Source organism: Carica papaya, chromosome 3 (assembly GCF_054855325.1).
Source record: "Carica papaya isolate Zhongbai chromosome 3, ASM5485532v1, whole genome shotgun sequence".
Taxonomy (NCBI): Eukaryota; Viridiplantae; Streptophyta; class Magnoliopsida; order Brassicales; family Caricaceae; genus Carica; species Carica papaya.
In genome coordinates, this window is record NC_142311.1 from 20,307,193 (window position 1) to 20,326,472 (window position 19,280).

Consider the following 19,280-nt stretch of genomic DNA (forward strand, 5'->3'; position numbering starts at 1 on the left):
TGTGTGTGAGAGAGAAAATGAGATAGAAGACTAAAAGCGTGAGGACAATGTGTGTGTGAATTGGGTTGTTGGCAATAGTGGGAAATTATTAGTAAACATGGAATGCATGAATGTGTGAAACATAAACATTTGAATATGCATATAATTTAAATTTTATGGCTGAAATATAAATATAGAAACTAGATTTTTAATTTATAAATTTATCTAGAATTATATGTATGGAAATATGCAAGTTCAAGTATATTTACATATATGTAACGATTACATAAAATTATAAATTAAAATGGTTAAATCAAAGATAATAATTTATAGATAATAAGAAATTAGGATTTTGAGAAATAAATAGTGTAAAAAAGATTTTATTGAAATAATTGGTGTGTCCATGAATTTAGAAAAAAAAATAATAGTAATAATAATAGAAATAATTTGTAAAAAGATTGAAAGAATTTATTACAAGAAAATGGAAAAAAATTGTTAATAGATTGAAAGAATTTATTGCAAGAAAATAGGGAAACCAGAAGAAAACAATATGAGAGATTCATAAATACAAGTAATATAAATAAAAATATAAAATTAAAATTAGATTAGTGAATTTAAAGGTAATAAGAGAATTAGGATTGAAATTAAATTAGAAAATAAACAAATAAATAAAAAAAAATGAATTAGGATTGAAATTAGATTAGTAAACTAAGAAGAAAGTCAGAAATAGAAAGATTAGACGAATTTAATGACATGAATTAATAGCTAAGGAACTAAGAATAAAACTGAAAACAAAAGAATACTCTAAAAAGGCAGAGAAATTTATTTAGTCAGTAGTAGAAGCGGAAGGGTACGTGTGTAAATATGGTATCTGTAGTGAACCCTACTATGGATATGATCTCAGTCAGACGAGATTGAGAAATTCCATACCAGACATAATGATTGGGAATATATTATTTTGTACCCGTAGTGATGCGGGAGGGGAAAGAGAATGATCGTTTTGACTTCTGGAATCTCACACAATGTAATAATCACAAAGCTTAACCACCAAGTTTACTCTTCCTACTTGAAACTACACACCAATATTGTAACACCCCACCCATCACTTTGCAATTAACTAATTTGAAAAAATCCTATTTATTCGAGTCTTAGGCCGAATTGAACTCATTTAATTTACTCCACAAATTATTATCATAATTCATAAATTTTATCGATTTTTAATTATTTTGATTTTATTTAATTTTATTTAATTCTATTTAATTTTATTTTAATTGAATTAATTAATTTTATTTTATTTCAATACAATTAAAAATGAATTTCGGAAAGACAAAAAAACGACAAAAATCCTGTGAGAAAATCCCGCACACTGTGCGTGCACCGTCCTCGCGGATAGGCCCCTGTACGCGCAGCGCCCAGTGCACCTAGGCCCTGCATGCGCAGCAGGGTGGGTCGTGCACCTACAGCGCGCTAAGTAGGCCACTGCTGCCTCGGGCAATGTGCCGCTACCCACTTCAAGCGGCACATCACCGCCATCGGTGGAGGAGAATTTTCTCCTCTGTTTTTCATGCTGAACATCTTTTTTTCCCTCTTCACCAGATTTTGCCACATTTTACAAATCCAACGGCTCCTAATTTCTATAAATAGGGTCATTCCTTCCCATTTTCTCTACACTTCTATTCTTTCACCTTTCAAGACTTAGAGAGAGAAAGAGAGAGTGATCTAGAGAGAGAATAAGAGGAAGAAAAGAAGAACAATGTACAAGAAATTATCATAGTTTTGGTAAGAAATTTAGTATTTCTTTCAATATCTTAAGGAGTATTTTTAGACAAAAAAAAGAGAATAATTGATAATTTATAATTTTGCTTGTTTTGCATGCTTTTATATTTGTAGTTTTAATAAGTTGAATTGTTCTTGATTTTAGGCATACTATGTGATTTATAGACACTTGATGATTTGCATGTAATTAAAATAATATGAAACTGGTAAACTTACCTAAAAAATAGAAGAAATAAAAAAAATAAAAAGAAAAAGAGTAATGTGAAATGAAACATTAATGGTTTGAGTATGCATCTGTATTAACATGTATAATGTATCAAGTGTCTCGTTAGCTTTTTATCTTTGAGGGGTTGCGATGCTGAAACCCAGCTCATATGCAGAGGTCCTAGAACATGCCCAGTTGGCTGAAGATCTCGTCTCAGCCAAACACCAACGCATTACCCTACCCAATAGCTTAGAAGGAGATTATCTGACCCAGTAAGTGGCCACCCCAATAAACGAACTAGAGTTGCCCTTTCCCCTGCTTTGCCTCCACCTATGGGTCAGTCTGCTCGACCTGCCCAACCCTGTCAACATTGTGGTTGCTCGCATGGTGACCTACCCTCTCGGCATATTAATCATGCTTACTATTGGTGCAGAAACATCCAGCATCTTATAAAAGACTACCCCCAGCGACCGAGGGACGTGGCCAGCCCCGTAGTTCAGGGTCATGTGTACTACCTAGATGAACCTGGTGCTCTCCCCACTCCTATTCTCATCCAGGGTATATTTTCTATCTATAATACTTTTGTCAAGGCTTTGATCGATACAGGTGCTACCCACTCTTTTATTTCTTGTGCATTTACTTGTAAACTTGAAATTAGGTAGAACCTTTAGCAGAAATATTAACGGTGAAAACTCTTTTTAGGAAAATATTATAAACGCACTCTGTGTATAAAATTGTAAGATAAAGACTTCAGGGATAGAAGTATTTGTGAATCTAATATTGTTAGATCTTTCAGGATTTGATGTGATATAGGAATGGACTGACTAGAAAAATATAAAGCAATAATCAATTGTGAAAGTAAAATTGTAACCTTACAGTCCCCGAAAAAGAATAAAATTTATTGTTATTATATTTTTTTTTTAACAATTGAATAAACAGGAATATGGGTGTTGATCCTACTGTGTGTTCTATACCAATTGTTTGTAACTTTCTGGATGTCTTTCCCATCGAACTTCTTGGTTTGCCTCACCCACGAGAAGTAGAGTTGTTAATTGAATTGTTGCCTAGAACCCAGCCAATCTTGAAACCCGTCTATCGTATGAGTTGTGCTGAGTTTAAAGAACTAGAAAATCAGCTTTATGAACTAATTACCCGGAAGTTTATCCACCCTAGTCATTCTCCTTGGGACGCTCCAGTGTTGTTTGTGAAAAAGAAGGATGGTTCCATCAGACTTTGTGTAGATTATCTGGAACTCAACCAAGTAACAGTCAAAAGCAAGTACCCCTTACCTCAGATTAATGACCTTTTTGATCAATTATAAGGAGTCATGATCTTCTCTAAGATTGACCTCAGGACGGGATACCACTGGTTGAGAGTCAAAGAAGAAGATATTCTAAAGACCACTTTCCGGTGCAGGTACCGTTTGTACGAGTTCAAGGTAATGACGTTCGGTTTAACCAATGCTCCTGCAGCCTTCATGGACCTCATGAACAGATTTTGGCATACACTAGATTAATACGTTATCGTATTTATTAATGACATCTTAGTATACTCAAAGAGTCTAGAGAAACATGCAGTACACTTAGCTGAAGTGTTGAAGACCCTTCACCGGAACTAATTATATGTTACTCTTAGTAAATGCTCCTTCTAGTTAGATCGAGTTTCCTTTCGTAGTCATGTAATTTCGAGTGAAGGAGTTTTTGTAGATCCGTCCAAGGTTGAAACAGTAGTCCACTGGAATCCGCCCACCAATGTGGTCGAGGTATGTATTTTCCTTGGTTTAACATATTATTACCAGCGTTTTATTGATAAATTTGCTAAGATTGCTGCTCCATTGACCCGACTTACCCGAAAAGGTGTACCAGTCATCTAGAGTTACGAGTGCAATAAGAGCTTTAGGGAATTAAAGTGTTGTCTTACCTCTGCTCCTATGTTGATCCTTCATGACAATATGGGACAATTTCAAGTTTACTGTGATGCATCTAATATTGGCTTGAGGTGTGTCTTGATGCAGAATGGTTGAGTAGTTGCTTATGGATCCCGATAATTGAAATCTCATGAGCAAAATACCCTACCCATGACCTGGAGTTGGCGACCATTATCTTTGCCTTGAAGATATGGCGTCATTACCTGTTTAGTCAGATTTATGAGATTTACATTGATCACAAAAGTTTAAAGTACATCTTCTCGCAGATTGAGTTAACTATGAGACAGAGACGCTGGATGGATCTCTTAAAGGATTATGATTACAAGATCATCTATCATCCCAAAAGAAAAAATGTAGTTGTTGATGCACTAAACTGAAAGGAGTCCGTAGTGTTAGCCCAAACCATGGCCTCCAATTCGAAATTGATGGATACTATGCAGTCCCTCCACCTTAGCTACTATGACAAAGGCACCTATCTTGCTCAGATCCAAACTCTACCGAATCTCTTCATGAAAATCTAAAAAAGTTAGTCGACGGACCCGGAACTTACCAAGAATCCATGTAAGTTCTCTTCTGAAGAATCTCCTGATTTTAGGATTTCAGATGATGGACTATTTAGATTTCAGAATCGAATTTAGATCCCCGTTGCTGTAAGGGCGGATGTTCTCAATATTGTTCATGCTTCCAAGCTATCTATCTATCCCGAAAGTACTAAGATATACTGGGACTTAAAGCAACAATACTGGCTGTCAGGAATGAAGAAGGACATAGTCGACTACATCTTCCAATCCCTCACTTGCTAGAGGATTAAGGCATTAGAGACCCGGTGGTTTGTTATAATGCCCCTCAATTTCGAAATGGAAGTAGGAGCATGTAACTATGGATTTTGTCACATGATTGCCCAGGAATTGTTCTAGTCGGAATGTTATTTGGGTCATCATTAATAGACTAACCAAGATAGCCCATTTCCTGCCAATTAGAACCACTAACTCCATCAGTAAATTAGCTCACTTATATATTGATGAGATTATTCGACTTCATGGTGTTCCCTCATCCATTGTATATAATCAATATCGTTGATTTACCTCCCACTTTTGGGATAGTTTTCAGGAAGCTCTAGGGTCTGGATTGCATTTCAGCATTGCTTATCATCCCCAAATAGATGGTCAGTTAGAATGTACGATTCAGATGTTGGAGGACAAGTTGCATGCTTTCATCCTTGACTTTTGGCAATAACTAGTATAAATATCTTCTTCTATGTGAATTTACTTATAATAACAGTTATCATTCCAGCATCGGCATGACTTTGTATAAAGCATTGTACGATAGGCCTTGTCGTTCTCCTATGATAATAATTTGCAAAGTAAATTAAATGAACTCATTTAATGAGACACAAGGGCGTAAATGATCTGTGTGGGCACGACGCAAACCTCCCATCCACGCGAACGGTACGGGGTCAACCTTACTCGCGCTTGCGTGCGAAGACAAGTGCCTCACACTGTGCACACACCATCCGTGCAGCTGTCCTGTGTGGACATACCCCTATGCACCTGGGGCCTACGAGCAATAGGCAATGCATGCGCGCCAGACAGGCCACTACTGCCTTGGGCAGTGTGCTGCTGCCTACCTCAGGCAGCGTGCAACCGCCGCCAGTAGAAGAGAATTTTCTCCTTTATTTTTTATGCCGAGCATCTTTTTTTTTCTCTTCACCAGATTTCATCACTTGGCACAAATCTAACGGCTCCCAATTTCTATAAATAAGGGCCCTTTCTTCCCATTTTCTCCGCACTTCCATTCTTCCACTTTTCAAGACTTAGAGAGAGAAAGAGAGAGAGTGATTTAGAGAGAGAAGGAGAGGAAGAAAAGAAGAAAAGTGTACAAGATATTATCAAAGTTTCGGTAAAGAATTTAATATTTCTTTCAACGTCTTAAGGGGTATTTTTAGACAAGAAAAAAAGATTTATTGATAATTTGTAAATTTGCCTATTTTGCTTGCTTTTGTGTTTGTAGTTTGAATAAGTTGAATTGTTGTTTATTTCAGGCATGCTATGTAATTTATAAACACTTGATGTTTTACATGTAATTAAAATAATATGAAACCGGTAAAGTTAATTGGAAAATAAAAGTAACAAAAAAAGAGTAATATGGAATAAAGCATGAATGGTCCAAGTATGTATCTATATTGATATGCATAATGCACCAAGTATCGCGTTAGGCTTTTTATCTCTGAGTGGTATCTATTCCCCTAACCCCATCCGGGGTATCTGTTTCCCCTCCTCTATCTGGTCTGGAAAGACCCCCTATGGATTACGGCAAACCCTCTAACAAGAGTGGTGACACGAATATCTGTTAGGGGTCATCTTTGGCTAACTGATATTGGTAGAACTGTGGTCATAAATCGTACCATGGTTTGGCAAGCTAGAAATGTGCCTGAGTAAATTGCCGTTATTTGTATCTGATCTGGTAATTTCACATAGGTAGTTAGAAATCTGTATCTGCCTTTAGAGATGGAAGTTGTAACGGCTTCGCGAAGTATGACACACAAATATGAGCATTTCGTGATTTATTTGATTTTTTCTATTATCTAGTATGAAGTGTGTTTATTTTATTTATATTAACGTGACGTTTTTTTCTAATAAATAAATAGTTTTCGTAATGTAAGATAGGTTTATGAAGTAGCCAAATGATAAGTATTTATGTTAGAATAATTCACTTTTAAAAGCTTACGATGTTATTTAAATATTATTTTACTTACTGAGCATATGGAACTCACTCTTTCCATGCCTCCCCCAGATGAGGAAGAAAATGAGAAACCATCAGCTGAGCTACCTATTGAAGTTTATGAGGATTCCGTGGATCCACAAACCTTGAGTGCATGATCGTTCTCGCACTTTGATGACTTCAATAGCATAGTGAAAGAAGGGACCCTCTTTTGTATTTTGACTTCGTAATTTTGCAGCCACTTCTGGCGTCAGTGATATGTATGTAATTAGAAGTCATATATTTGTAAGGAATTTGTATTAATTTGCTCTGCTGCATATAGTTTTTATCATGCACTAGTCATTCTATTTTTGTATCTGACACCCATATGCCTTGATTAGCATTTGGGATGTCACAAATATGACATGCAAATTTAAGATAATTGAAAAATAAAAAGAATAAGGAAAGATGCTAAGACTTACTCGATAAGTTGATCCCAAATCCTTGGCTCAATAAGATTTTTGAAACTTCCTAGCTTGAAGAACACTAAAAGAAAATTACCAAAAGTAATTTAGAAACAAAGTAAAAGCTTATAAATTTTTTTGAACTCATGTTATGATTATAACCTAAGGACTGAAGCCTTTTTATACACTTTTATTTACTAACTCGACTTGGAGTAGGATTACAAATTCTTACTTGAAATCTTAAACAAAATTTAACTAAAATATTTAAACAAAAATAATAAAATAATTAAGTTCTTATCTAAATTAATAAAATAATTAAAAATTATTAAAATATCTTCTCTCTTTAACCAAATCTCCATGTAGCCTGATCTTCCTTGGACTTTCAATTTGAGTGGAATTTCTCCTCTAATTTTGCACTTTAAAGACATTAAAATATTTGTAGAAGTCTTTTATTTCATGGAATTAGAAGGAAATTAGGAAAATGTGAGAAAAGAGTCTAAAAAGGACTTACCTTGCGGCTATTAGCTTAGTTGGGTTGGTAGTGTGTAATTGGTGTGTAGGGTCGCATGTGCCTGACGCGCAGAAGGCTCTTCGCGCTATCTGGTCTTGCAGTTGGGTGCGCCCGCGCATGCACATTTGTTACGTAGCTACCTGGGCGTGTGCATGCGCATGGGTGCACTCTGTGGTCTACAATAGACCTGCTCACACATGCATTTATCCTCGTGCACATCTGGCTGATGCGTGCGGGAGTGACTGCGAGTTTTTGCTACGTGCGAATGCAACTCTCCCACACACTTAGCGTGCTTCTTCATGTAAGTAGAATTCCCACATATATGGGTACCTTGCTTCGTACATGTGCCTGGCCACACATGTGTACCCGATGGGTACCGATGCCCATATGATGTTTTGGGCTTCTCCTTGTGGTGGAATTCTTAGGCTGGGCCTCTCCTTAGCTGTGAGGCCCAATGGCTTTCTCATTTCATGTCTTTTCTGATTTCTCATATTCTTAGTCCAGATTTAGTCCCATTTAATTCCTTATTGATCCCTGACTCACTTTCCTTCAAGTCGAGCTGGGTGGATCCTGCTCGAGTACTTTCAATGTGGGAATACTTTATAGTGTGTCCAAGAAACACACCATTGTATGATCGTTTCTGACCCTCTGTTGTCACATGGGTGTCATGTTTGACACATTGTTTCTCTCTCCTTATTTATTATCACATCACATAACCCTTCAGGGAATGGAGGTCTTTTATCTGTTATATGTTATCTGGTACCCATAACTCTTTGGAGAATGAAAGTCTACTATCTGTTTAAGTATCCAAATATAAGGGGGATCATTTCTGCCCTTGATGATACTTGTAATATAACAACATCGCACAATGAAATCTAAAAGCAAATAAAACTCTAATTCTAAATAAAACTTTAATTTTAAAATGGAATGGAAGATGAAAAATGATTAATCTAATTTATATGTTTGATATTTTTGATTTGATGATGATATGATAATAAGTATGAAAATGTAGAAAGAAAAATGAAAGAGAAAATAAGACGTAAGTACATTGAATAAAATTCTGATGTCCAAAGAAATGATAGAGATACAAAAAAAGAAGAAAACAATGATTAGTAGAAGAATAGTTATGACAGCGAATAAAAAGATCAATAGATTAGGAATAAAACTTTAACAAGTTTTGAAAAGAAATGAAATAAGAAATTAAAAATATTTTTTGAAATTAAGAAACAAAATATTATAAAAATTTATACTTCATCAATAGTTTTAATGTTTTCTACAACACTTTGATAATCCATTATGGATCTTTGGTTTGTCTATTCTTATTGAGGTAATGTAACTCACCCAAATTTCCTATATTTCTTTTCATATCAGAATATTCTAGATAAGGTCTTGATCAGTTAATGCTTCTTTCTATGAGTGTTGATTAGTTTGTATTGAAATTAAAGGCTTTTTACTATCTTTTGTTTTTTTACTTTTGTAGTCTAATTATGCTTCATGGGTAAAGGGATGTTTATGGAAATATCAATTTAATTCGTTGCGTTTAATTAATGTTTTTATTGGTTCTGTTAGCTGGAAATCGTGTGAGTATGTTTAAAACTTTAAGAATGGGTGAGGACATTACATAAATATATTCTTAAATAGATTAATTAAATTTGTTGATAAAATAAATCCTCGATATGTACACAATTACACGAAGTAAAGAGGAAAATAAGGAATGATATAGTATTTAACATGGTTCGGCAAGTATACCTACATCCGCGGGTAATATTAAGAAAAAAACTTTTCACTATGATAAAAATTAAGAGTACATAACCAATAGGGTTATAAACCTTTATATATACAAAGTAATAGGGTTTTTTCAGAAATATTCCCAGAATATACACAAAATATTTATCATAACCCCTCAGTTGTTTGATAAAAACCTCGGATGCATGTTTAATTTTAATTTAGAATTTTAATATATATTTTAATTGTCTTGCCAAGTGTTTGAGAAAAGTTTGAATGCATGTTTAAATCAAAAAGGGAATGAAAAAAGAAAAATTTCGAGAAAAACATTATACGAGATTCAAATCTCGGATGCCAACTCGCACGAGCTTGTGGACGCGCCTCACTGACACACCTCGTGAACACAACTCGCTGACACACCTCACGGACATGCCTTGCAAACACACCTCGCAGACACACCTCACAAACACACCTTGCAAACATCCCTTGTAGACACGCCTCGCAGACACACCTTGTAGACATGCCTCACGGACACACCTCGTGGACACACCTCACAGATAGGCCTCACAAACACACATTGTGGACACACCTTATAGGCATCTGCATGCCTCGTAAGTAAACCCCCTACTTACGCAACAAGACCTGTGCACCTGCATGTATGCGGGTAGGCCCTGTCCACTCCTCCACTGACCAGCTACTGTTCGGACATACTCTCACTTACCTCCATTGCAGCATGCTGCTACTTGACGTGTACCAGCCATGCACGATTGACCACTTAGTCAATCAACAACTACTCTCTCTTACATGGGATCCAACGGATCACGTTGCTCTGATCATGCATATTTAAACCCCCTCTTCCCCTCATTCTTTTATTTTTTCTTACCATTCAAAGAGAATAAGAGCTCCATGGCGAAATAAAGAGAGAGCCCAAGAGTGAGAAAGAGAGTAGGGAGTTGTTATCATCTCCTCTGCCACTGGTAACTATCACCACGTCAATCTTTCTTCCTCGAAAGGTAAGTAGCAACTTTACTTCCTTATGTTTTTTTTCTTTTAAGGCCAATCCACCTTACAAAAAAAAACTGTTTCTTCTTATTTTTGGAATCAAATACAGATAATTATGCATTCTCGATAATCCATTGCTCTCTACTGCAACCTCTGCCTCTCTAAAAAATCGTAAGTTTCTCACCACCTTTGGAAGCCAAAATACAGTTAGTATTAGGTAAGGATGGGGGTAATATTTTTATGCTTTTAATGAGTTTTATACATAATTTAAAATGATTAAAATGCTAAATTGCATATATGAACTGGTGCAATGTCTCAATGTTTAAATTGGTTTGATTGAATGTTTGTTTGGTACCTGACCTTGATTTGGTTAGAAATGTAAGTGTGATGTCTATGCAGGTTTAGGAAATTTATTTGGATAAATAAAATGCCTATGGGTGATCAGAAACTCAGGGAAAAGAGGCACTGATATGCTGACTTGATCGTAAGTGCGGGTATAGTTACATACTAGATGTGTGAGGGACACTACCCGTGCAAGCAATGTGTGCGCATAGGAGAGCACTCGTATGCGGGCCTTACCAAGTCTATATGCACACCAAGGGAGCTTGTGAAAGACATGCGCGTGCATGCATAGGGATTGCCTTGGCACGCTAGCAGTGCGGGCTTAGTCCCTAGCATGCACAATGCGTGCAGACATTCGTTCGACCGAGCGCCTAAGCACAAGTGAGCACATGCAAGGGCACACTATGCCGCACGGAAGAGAGAACAAAGATACACCGTGCCATGAGTGCACACAAGAATGTCGTGTTATACGAGTGTGCGTACAAGCATGTCATGCCGCTTGAGCACACTGGCAGGATACCCCACGAAAGGTGACATGCGCTCCCATATATGAGGGCTTATACTGACTTGTGACATCCCGTTCCCAGCTTCCTGAGAACAGTCACCAATCAATTGATCAAAAATATTAAGCCAGAAAATTTCATTCATACGTAACGGACTACATAAAATTAAACATCCCTTATATTGAAATTCCAAAGATAAAAATTCATTACATGAAATAGTTGAGTCACATAAATTTAAATACATAAATTTATAATAACTCTTATCGAATAATTTAAACCCAAAGTTAAGAGATTCTTTTCATACAGTTATTGGCTACTGACCTTATCAGGGTTCCTAACCTGAAAAGATAATCTAAATTAGGGTGAGTTTCAGGCAACTCAGTAAGAAATGCAGTATTATCAGGCGACAATAATGTTTTAAAATATTTTTAATACATTTCAGTGAAGACTCTTTACAAAATGCATTATGATCTTTTATGAAAACCATTTTATTAGTAAAAGCAATAATAATCAATCAATCCATCAATGAATCCCTACTCTATAATTGATACCATACAATCCCCAATGCCATACCTGTTCCCATCTTCCAATCCCTAAAACCCCATGTAAACATACATACCATCAATCATATGCAATCTCTACACATACACCCAAACTGACACTAATACAATGACTCTAACTCTTCTTTTTTATTTAGTTTTTACGTTTATTTATATCTTTAATTAGGTTTATATTGTCAAACCCATGCGCATGGCCGTTAACACCTATTTCTAAGATGACAATCAGAATATCGATCACAGTTATGAGTGGCGTCAATCAAATAATGAATGCAATCATTCAATCTCTCTGGTCACCATACATAAATTCAATGGTTCAGTTATCCATTCCGAAAACATTGAACACCAGTTCTAACTTGGAATCCAAATACCAGTACCGCATTCTGATCGAATCTTATAGCAATCAATACAATTAGGCCCTTCAAGAAAATTAGGCGAATAAGATTTTACCAGACTATTTGGTTGAGTACGTTATATTAAACTCTTGACTTGTCTGTTTTTTCAGACACAACTTTTAACTACCCTAGACTTGATCAATCCTAATTCTACTTTGGTTTTCCCATTTCTATTATCTTGTTCTTTCCATCCTTACTTGTCTTTCACCAAATCACAACTTAACCCTTCTCTATTTTTCTTTTCAATTCATGCATTCCATCATATATATTTTAAATTTTAGCAATATAACCATTTTCAATTAAATCAATTAAACAATACAATTTCAAATACATAAAATAAATATAATTAACAAACATACATTTTCAATTAAGCCTAAATTCTTCTAGGTGACCTTAATATATTTATTTTATATCGACATTATTATATTTTTAACTTATTTATTTTCTATTCCAATTTCCTATTTCACTTTCCAAATTTTATCTGTCTATCTACCTAATTAAATTCTTATTTATTTTTCAAATTTTATTGGTTTCTATTTACTTCTTATATTTAAGATTATTTACCAAATTGTTTACTTAATTAATTATTTACAATTTTTTATTATAATTTTCATTGTTTTATTCCGAAATCCCCATATTATTACCTATTTATTTTCTAACTTCTGTTTATAATGATCTAACCTATCCTAATACCTACATATAGTAATGGGCATCCAATAATAAAAAACACACACGAAAACATCAATTTATTTTACTTAAAATCTCATAAACACACACACACACACACACCTACGTGCATTCAAAATCACGTTGTTTTCTATTTTTATTCAAATTATACCTTCTAAATGCATATAAAAAACTCATTAAAAGTGATCAAGGGAGTATTGTAATTCTTACCTCAACCATGGTACAGTATTGTACTAAATTCGAGGATTTAGCCCCAATCATTTTTTCCATTTCAGTCACGCTAAGACTCCTTTAGTTTAATCTCATTTCCTTCATTATTTGTCACTATTTTCTTCGAACTCCTCCCCTTCTTATTTAAACTTTATTCTTCTCAAAATATCCCTCAAAATTTCCCCACAATTCTCCCATAATTTCTTAAATTTTTCTTCTCTCAAAAATTTGTTTTTTTTTTTTTAAATTTTCTTCTTCTTTCTTTCTCACGCTTCACTTCTTTTCTTTTCTTCGTTTACTCATGGTTTCCATTTTTCATTCACTTTCATGTTTATAGGGAAATGGCATTAATTAATAAATGATACGTGGTGGGGAAGATGCAGAATTCCCCACCACAATTTTTTTTTTCCCCCTCACTCGGCGCCTCTCCACCTCTTCCTTTATTTCTCCCACCTCAGGCTTTCTTTATGCATTAATTATCACATTTTCCACTTACTTCTTCATTTTTTCATGACCGCACTCTCTTAATTTTGGCTCCAATTTCTTGTCTGGCTCATATCCACATATATATATATATATATTCTTAGCTTATATATTATATATATAATATTAATTAGTTAACCTAATAGTAATAATTCATGTGGCATTAATATACATATGTTAATTTTTATTTTATATATATATTTCATGGTGCCTTACATCTTTCTCTTCTTATTTCTTATATAAATAAATATCTTAATTTACATATTATATATATAACATTAATTAATTAATTAATCAAGTCAAATATATAAGTGTGTATGTAATGGTGTAAGTATAAATCTCAAATGGCCATCATTTTTCTCAACTTGACACATATATTCCACTTTCTTCTTTTCTTTATTTTGGTCCCAAAAATGGATCCAGTTTTATACCCACATAATTATATATATATATATATATTATAACCTTAGGTAGTTTATATATAATAATAACGTATAATTTTTTGTTATATATAATATTATATCATAATTCTTATATATTATTTTCTTTTCTTTTCACAGCCCTTACTTCTCTCTTTTCTTAATATATATATATATATTAATTTACATAATAATATATATAACCTTAATTAATTAGTTATTATATATTAATTCATATTTCTTATATATAATATTAAATAATTCATGTGACCATATATTCTTTATTTATATATATATATGTATATAAATATATATTTATATTCTATTTATTTGCATTTATTTTTATGCGTGCACAAACATTCTCTCTCCACACCATGTATATATATCTGTATATACACATATATTATATTACTTTAATTTGTATATAATATATAATATATAATTTTATATAATAATATTTTGGATGTAAATCATAATTATATATATACATTTTCTAATTATTAGAATTTAATATAGTTACGACATTTTATGTGTATATATATAATTAGCATTTCCTAATAGTTAAGACATTTAATAATTTTACTACGTAATTAGCATTTGTTTTCTTATGTTTTAACATTTATTCCATCGAATTCAAACTTAAAATTCCAAGTATTCTAACCTCGGAAAACATTTTAACCCAAAAAAATTAATTTAGAATTTTTCCACGTATAATTTTCCTAATTTTTGTTTCTCTCATTTTCTTGCTCTGATAATTCTTCTTTCTTTACGATTATCTTTTCTCATGTTTAACTAATGTTCTCCAAAATTTCAGACTTAAAATTCCACCTATTTTGAGCTTGGTGAGCATTTCAAGCTTAGAAGGTCACTTTATCCCTCAACTGAAAGATTTCTCTCTAAATCTAATTTCTCATTTATTTTCTTTTCTTGTTTAGTAATTCCTACCCTTATCATGCATTTCTATATATACACACACGCATATGTAATACCTTTATCATGCACAAAAAGAGATACTGAAAAATTTTAAGATATTACATGACACGCCCATGGTGTCTGGATTGCCTGTCGTAGGTATATCGCAATGCGCAATCTGCCGGCCTGTGTGGCCTTGTCAGACACAATTGTGTGCCGAGAAAGGTGCACAGCTGGCCCTTGTCTTGCCCAGTTGGCAAGTGCAGCATGGGATCTCCTCGTGGGCCTTGGACTGATGGCGAGCTTAAATAGACCAGGTTGCTCGATGGGCTCCAAAGTGCCCTAAGGATGCTTGATGGGCCTTTGATAAGCCCTGAGTTTATTAAATGAGTTTTATTGGGCCTTGTCCTATTAAATGGGCCTTATTAGGCCTTAGAATGTTAAATGGTCCTCATGGGCTCTTAGACTATTAAATGGGCCTTATTGGGTCTTCGACTATCTAATGGTCCTTGTTGGGCCAGGAAACAATAGAAAAGCATATTTGTGAGCCCAAAGGGGGTTGGATAGTATAGAATGATACGTTTAACTATAAATGGACTATGGATTTGAGAATTAATTTTAGTAATAGTTATTGATTGTGAAATAAACATAAATTAACAAAGAATGTCCTAAATTTGTTTAACTGTTATCACGAAGGTGTAAGAAATTTTTATGCTGAAGTCATCTTTTTATTAAATTAAACACATCTTAAGAAAAGAAAGATAGCAGGAAGTTAGAGCTACATACCGTTCTGAGATGATACAGCCATAACGTGATTGAGAGACCCCTTAGAAAAAAATTTAATTCTTTGACTCACTTCTTCTCTCTATCTAACTATTATGTACAAAACTTTGTAATTTTAATTGATGGAAGAAACCTTGAAAGGGGAATTTGTGCTCCTTTTATAGATGAGATGAGAGGCCAAAATACATTCAAGGTAATTGTATGTGTTGATAACCATTTCTATTATTGTAGATTAATACCCATAAAATACAATAATTTTATAATTTATTTTAAGATTACCCACTCCATCAAGGTACATTTTCTTTTATAACAGTTATCTATTATTTTGGGTGTCCTTTAAGTTGGCTTTAATCGTTATAAATGGATGAGAAAATAAAATACTAGGTTAGTGTGTCATCCACTTAATTGCTGAAATTAACATTCTCTCACTTGACCCACAAAATTAATTATAAATACTATAATATATATATTTTATACTAAAATATATTTATTGGAAAAATAAATTTGATACGTGATTAGAATAAAATAAGCCAACAAACCTAAATTACTATATCATAATACTGAAATAACTTAGATTATAAATGTGAATCATAACGGTCACCTGACTTCAGTATCACATTTCCTTCTATGCACCACATACCAATAATCGTTACTAGTTCAGTCCATAATGCCAAAATAGCCTCTATAAGTTATCTTGTCAAGACATTTCCTATTGATTAAATAGTAAATTGTGCACTAATGATTAAAAACAAGAAATAACATAAATAAATTTTAATATGCAAAATGTCAATTATTTAACTACTAAAATATCCATTGTCATATTATAGATTACTCAAAAGACCTAAGCTTATAACATGTTCTGTAACACTCCGCTCATCACTGTGCTAAAATGATTTAGAAACTCTATTTATTCGGGCTTTTAGCTACGTTAGACTTAATTAATTTACGCTGATTAATATTTATCGTAATTCATAATTTTGGTTGATTTTTTATTTATTTAATTTTTATTTTATTTAATTTTATTTTAAATAAATTTAGTCTAACCAATTTAAAGTAAATATGAAAATTGAGAAAAAAAATCAGAAAATGATGAATCAGGAAGAAAATCCCGTAGGAAAAATCCTGCAAGGAGTCTTGTTGCTCGCTCGGGTGTTGGGCACTCTACGCGCGGGCATGCGCGCACAGTGGCCGTGGGACGTGCGCACAGTGCGCACGTCCCATCCGCACGCACACACGCACGAGACGTGCGCACAACACGCACGTCCCCTCTACACACATGCACGCAGATTGTCCGCGTCTCACCTCACGCACGAACATGCGTCTCACACTGTGCGTGCGCCATCCGTGTACTCGACCTACGCGGATAGGCCCTGTGCGCCTGGGGCCTACACGCCTAGGCCTTGCGCGTACGGTGCCAAGTGCTCTAAGGCCTTGCACACACGGTAAGAGGCCACATGTGCATTTGTAGGCTAGTTTGCAGTGCGTAGACCAGGGCACTGCCACCTCAGGCAGTGCGCTGCCACTTCCTTGGGGGCGTACTGCCATTGCTAGTGGAGGAGGCCCCCTTCCCTCGTTTTTTATGTCGAGCATTTTTTTTCCTCTCTTTTCATTAGATTTCACTACTTGGTACGAATCCGACAGTTCCAAAACTCTATAAATTGCCCTCCTCTTTCCTTGCTCCCGCACTTCTATTCTTCCATTATTCAAAGGTTTAGAGAGAAAGAGAGATAGTAGTCTAGTGGGAGAAGAAGAGAAAGAAAGAAAAACAGTGAGGGAGAAAACATCAAGATTTTAGTAAGGAATCTAGTATTTCTTTCGACGTCTTAAGGAGTATTTTTAGATAAACTAATTTAATATAATTGTTATTTTGCCTATTTTGCATGCCTCTGTGTTCAAATGACTCAAATGTTTCTTGTTTTCAAGCTACTATGTGAACCGTAGACACTTAAAAAGTATAAAAAAAAAAGATAAAAGTGGAATGAAGCCTGTATGGTCCGAAGTGTATCTGTATTGACATGCATATTGCATCAAGTGTCTCATTAAATTTTTTATCTCTGAGGGGTATCTGTTCCCTTTGCCCTTCGGGGTATCTGTTTTTTCCTCCCCTATCTGCTCTGAAAAGATGTAAGAGGATAGTTCCTAGTAGATGATGGCATACCCACTGACGAGGGTAGTATTGCACAATATATAGGGGTCACCCATGGCTAAGTAATGTCATGATTATAGATATCTGTTAGGGTCACTATGGCTATGCGACCGTAATCATAGATCGTACCATGGTTTGGCCAACTGGAAATGGGTCTGAGCAAATTGTCGTATCTGTATCTGATCTGATCATTCCACTCGGGTAGAAATCTGTATCTTCTCTCAAAGATGGAAGTTGTAACGACTTTGTAAAGCATGACACAAAAATCTGAGCATTTTGTGATCTATTTGATTTTTTCTACTATCTGACATGATATATATTTGATTTTCTGTATTAACATATCGTTTTCTTAACAATAAATTATTTTTCATTATGTGAGATAGGTAAACGAGGATATTAAATGGTAGGATAAAATAATTAACTTTTGAAATCTTACGATGTTAATTTAATATTATTTTTCTTACTGAGCACATGGAACTCACTCTTTCCATGCTCCCTCCCCCCTCCTAGATGAAGAAGAAATTGAGGAACCGCAAGCTAACCTACCTTTAGAAGCTTATGAGAATCCTGTGGATCCACAAGTCTGAGTGCATGATTGTTCCTGCACTCTGATGAGTCCAATAGCATAGTAAAATATGTGGCCCTTATGTTTTGTTTTGTATTTTACAGCCACTTCTGGCTTCAGTATATGTATGTATTGGAACTCATATATATTTTTTGAGGGATTTATAACGATTTTGTTCCGCTGCATAAATTTATTCATGCACTCGTTATTCTAAATCTGTGTCTTACACCCATTTGCCTTAATTAGCACTTGGGATGTCACAGATAGTATGAGAGCATAATTTTGCAAATCAAATCCCTTGCACTGAGGCCTTAGGTAGATGAACCTTTTAAAATATTTAGGAAAGGAATAAGTCCTCTTTTCAAAGATTAGACCTCCAACTCGTGTCTTCCTTTCTTTTGTAGGAATGATGCGAGGAAGACCATCTGTAGAACATACTGAGCGACCTAAAGCCCTAGATCATCCGACCATAGTTGAATTTGTAGAACTTTTTCGAGCCATTCAAGGATTAGTTGCAGCTGTAGGACAGAACCAGGCCAACCCTTATCCACCCCTTGCCCCTGAATTCTGAAACACAGATCGGTCTATCTCCCATAATAAACAGAGTTTAAAAAACTTAACCTCCCACACTTTGAAGGTGGCCCTGATCCTTTAGTAGCCAAAGCCTGGATCCTACAAATAGAGAAGCTCTTCTCTGTCCTAGACCTAATTTAAGAACAAAAGGTCCCTCTTATAACTTTCATGTTAAACAGTAAAGCCAAACACTGGTGGTCGAGTTAAGAAAGAAGTTTTGCCTACCTCTACTACCTGAAAAGTTTTCATAGATGCTTTCGTTAGTAACTTCTTTCCTGTATATGTTCGGGAAAAGAAAGAAGAGGAATTCTAGGACCTCCGTTAAGGAAGCTTGTTGTAGCTCAATATGCAACCCATTTTGTTCAACTGTTTAGGTTTGCCCCTTTGATGATTACCCTCAAAAGCCAAAAATCTAG

At 34.7% G+C, this 19,280-nt stretch overlaps 1 long non-coding RNA gene across 1 annotated transcript; it reads right to left on the minus strand.

Moving 5' to 3' along the window:
- Positions 1–9,260: 9,260 nt before the first annotated feature.
- On the minus strand, positions 9,261–13,426 carry LOC148266819 (uncharacterized). The gene is made up of 2 exons (XR_015817491.1): positions 12,984–13,426; positions 9,261–11,222 (listed from the first exon to the last, which is right to left on the minus strand). It is a non-coding gene; the product is annotated as an uncharacterized LOC148266819 (long non-coding RNA).
- Positions 13,427–19,280: the final 5,854 nt, after the last annotated feature.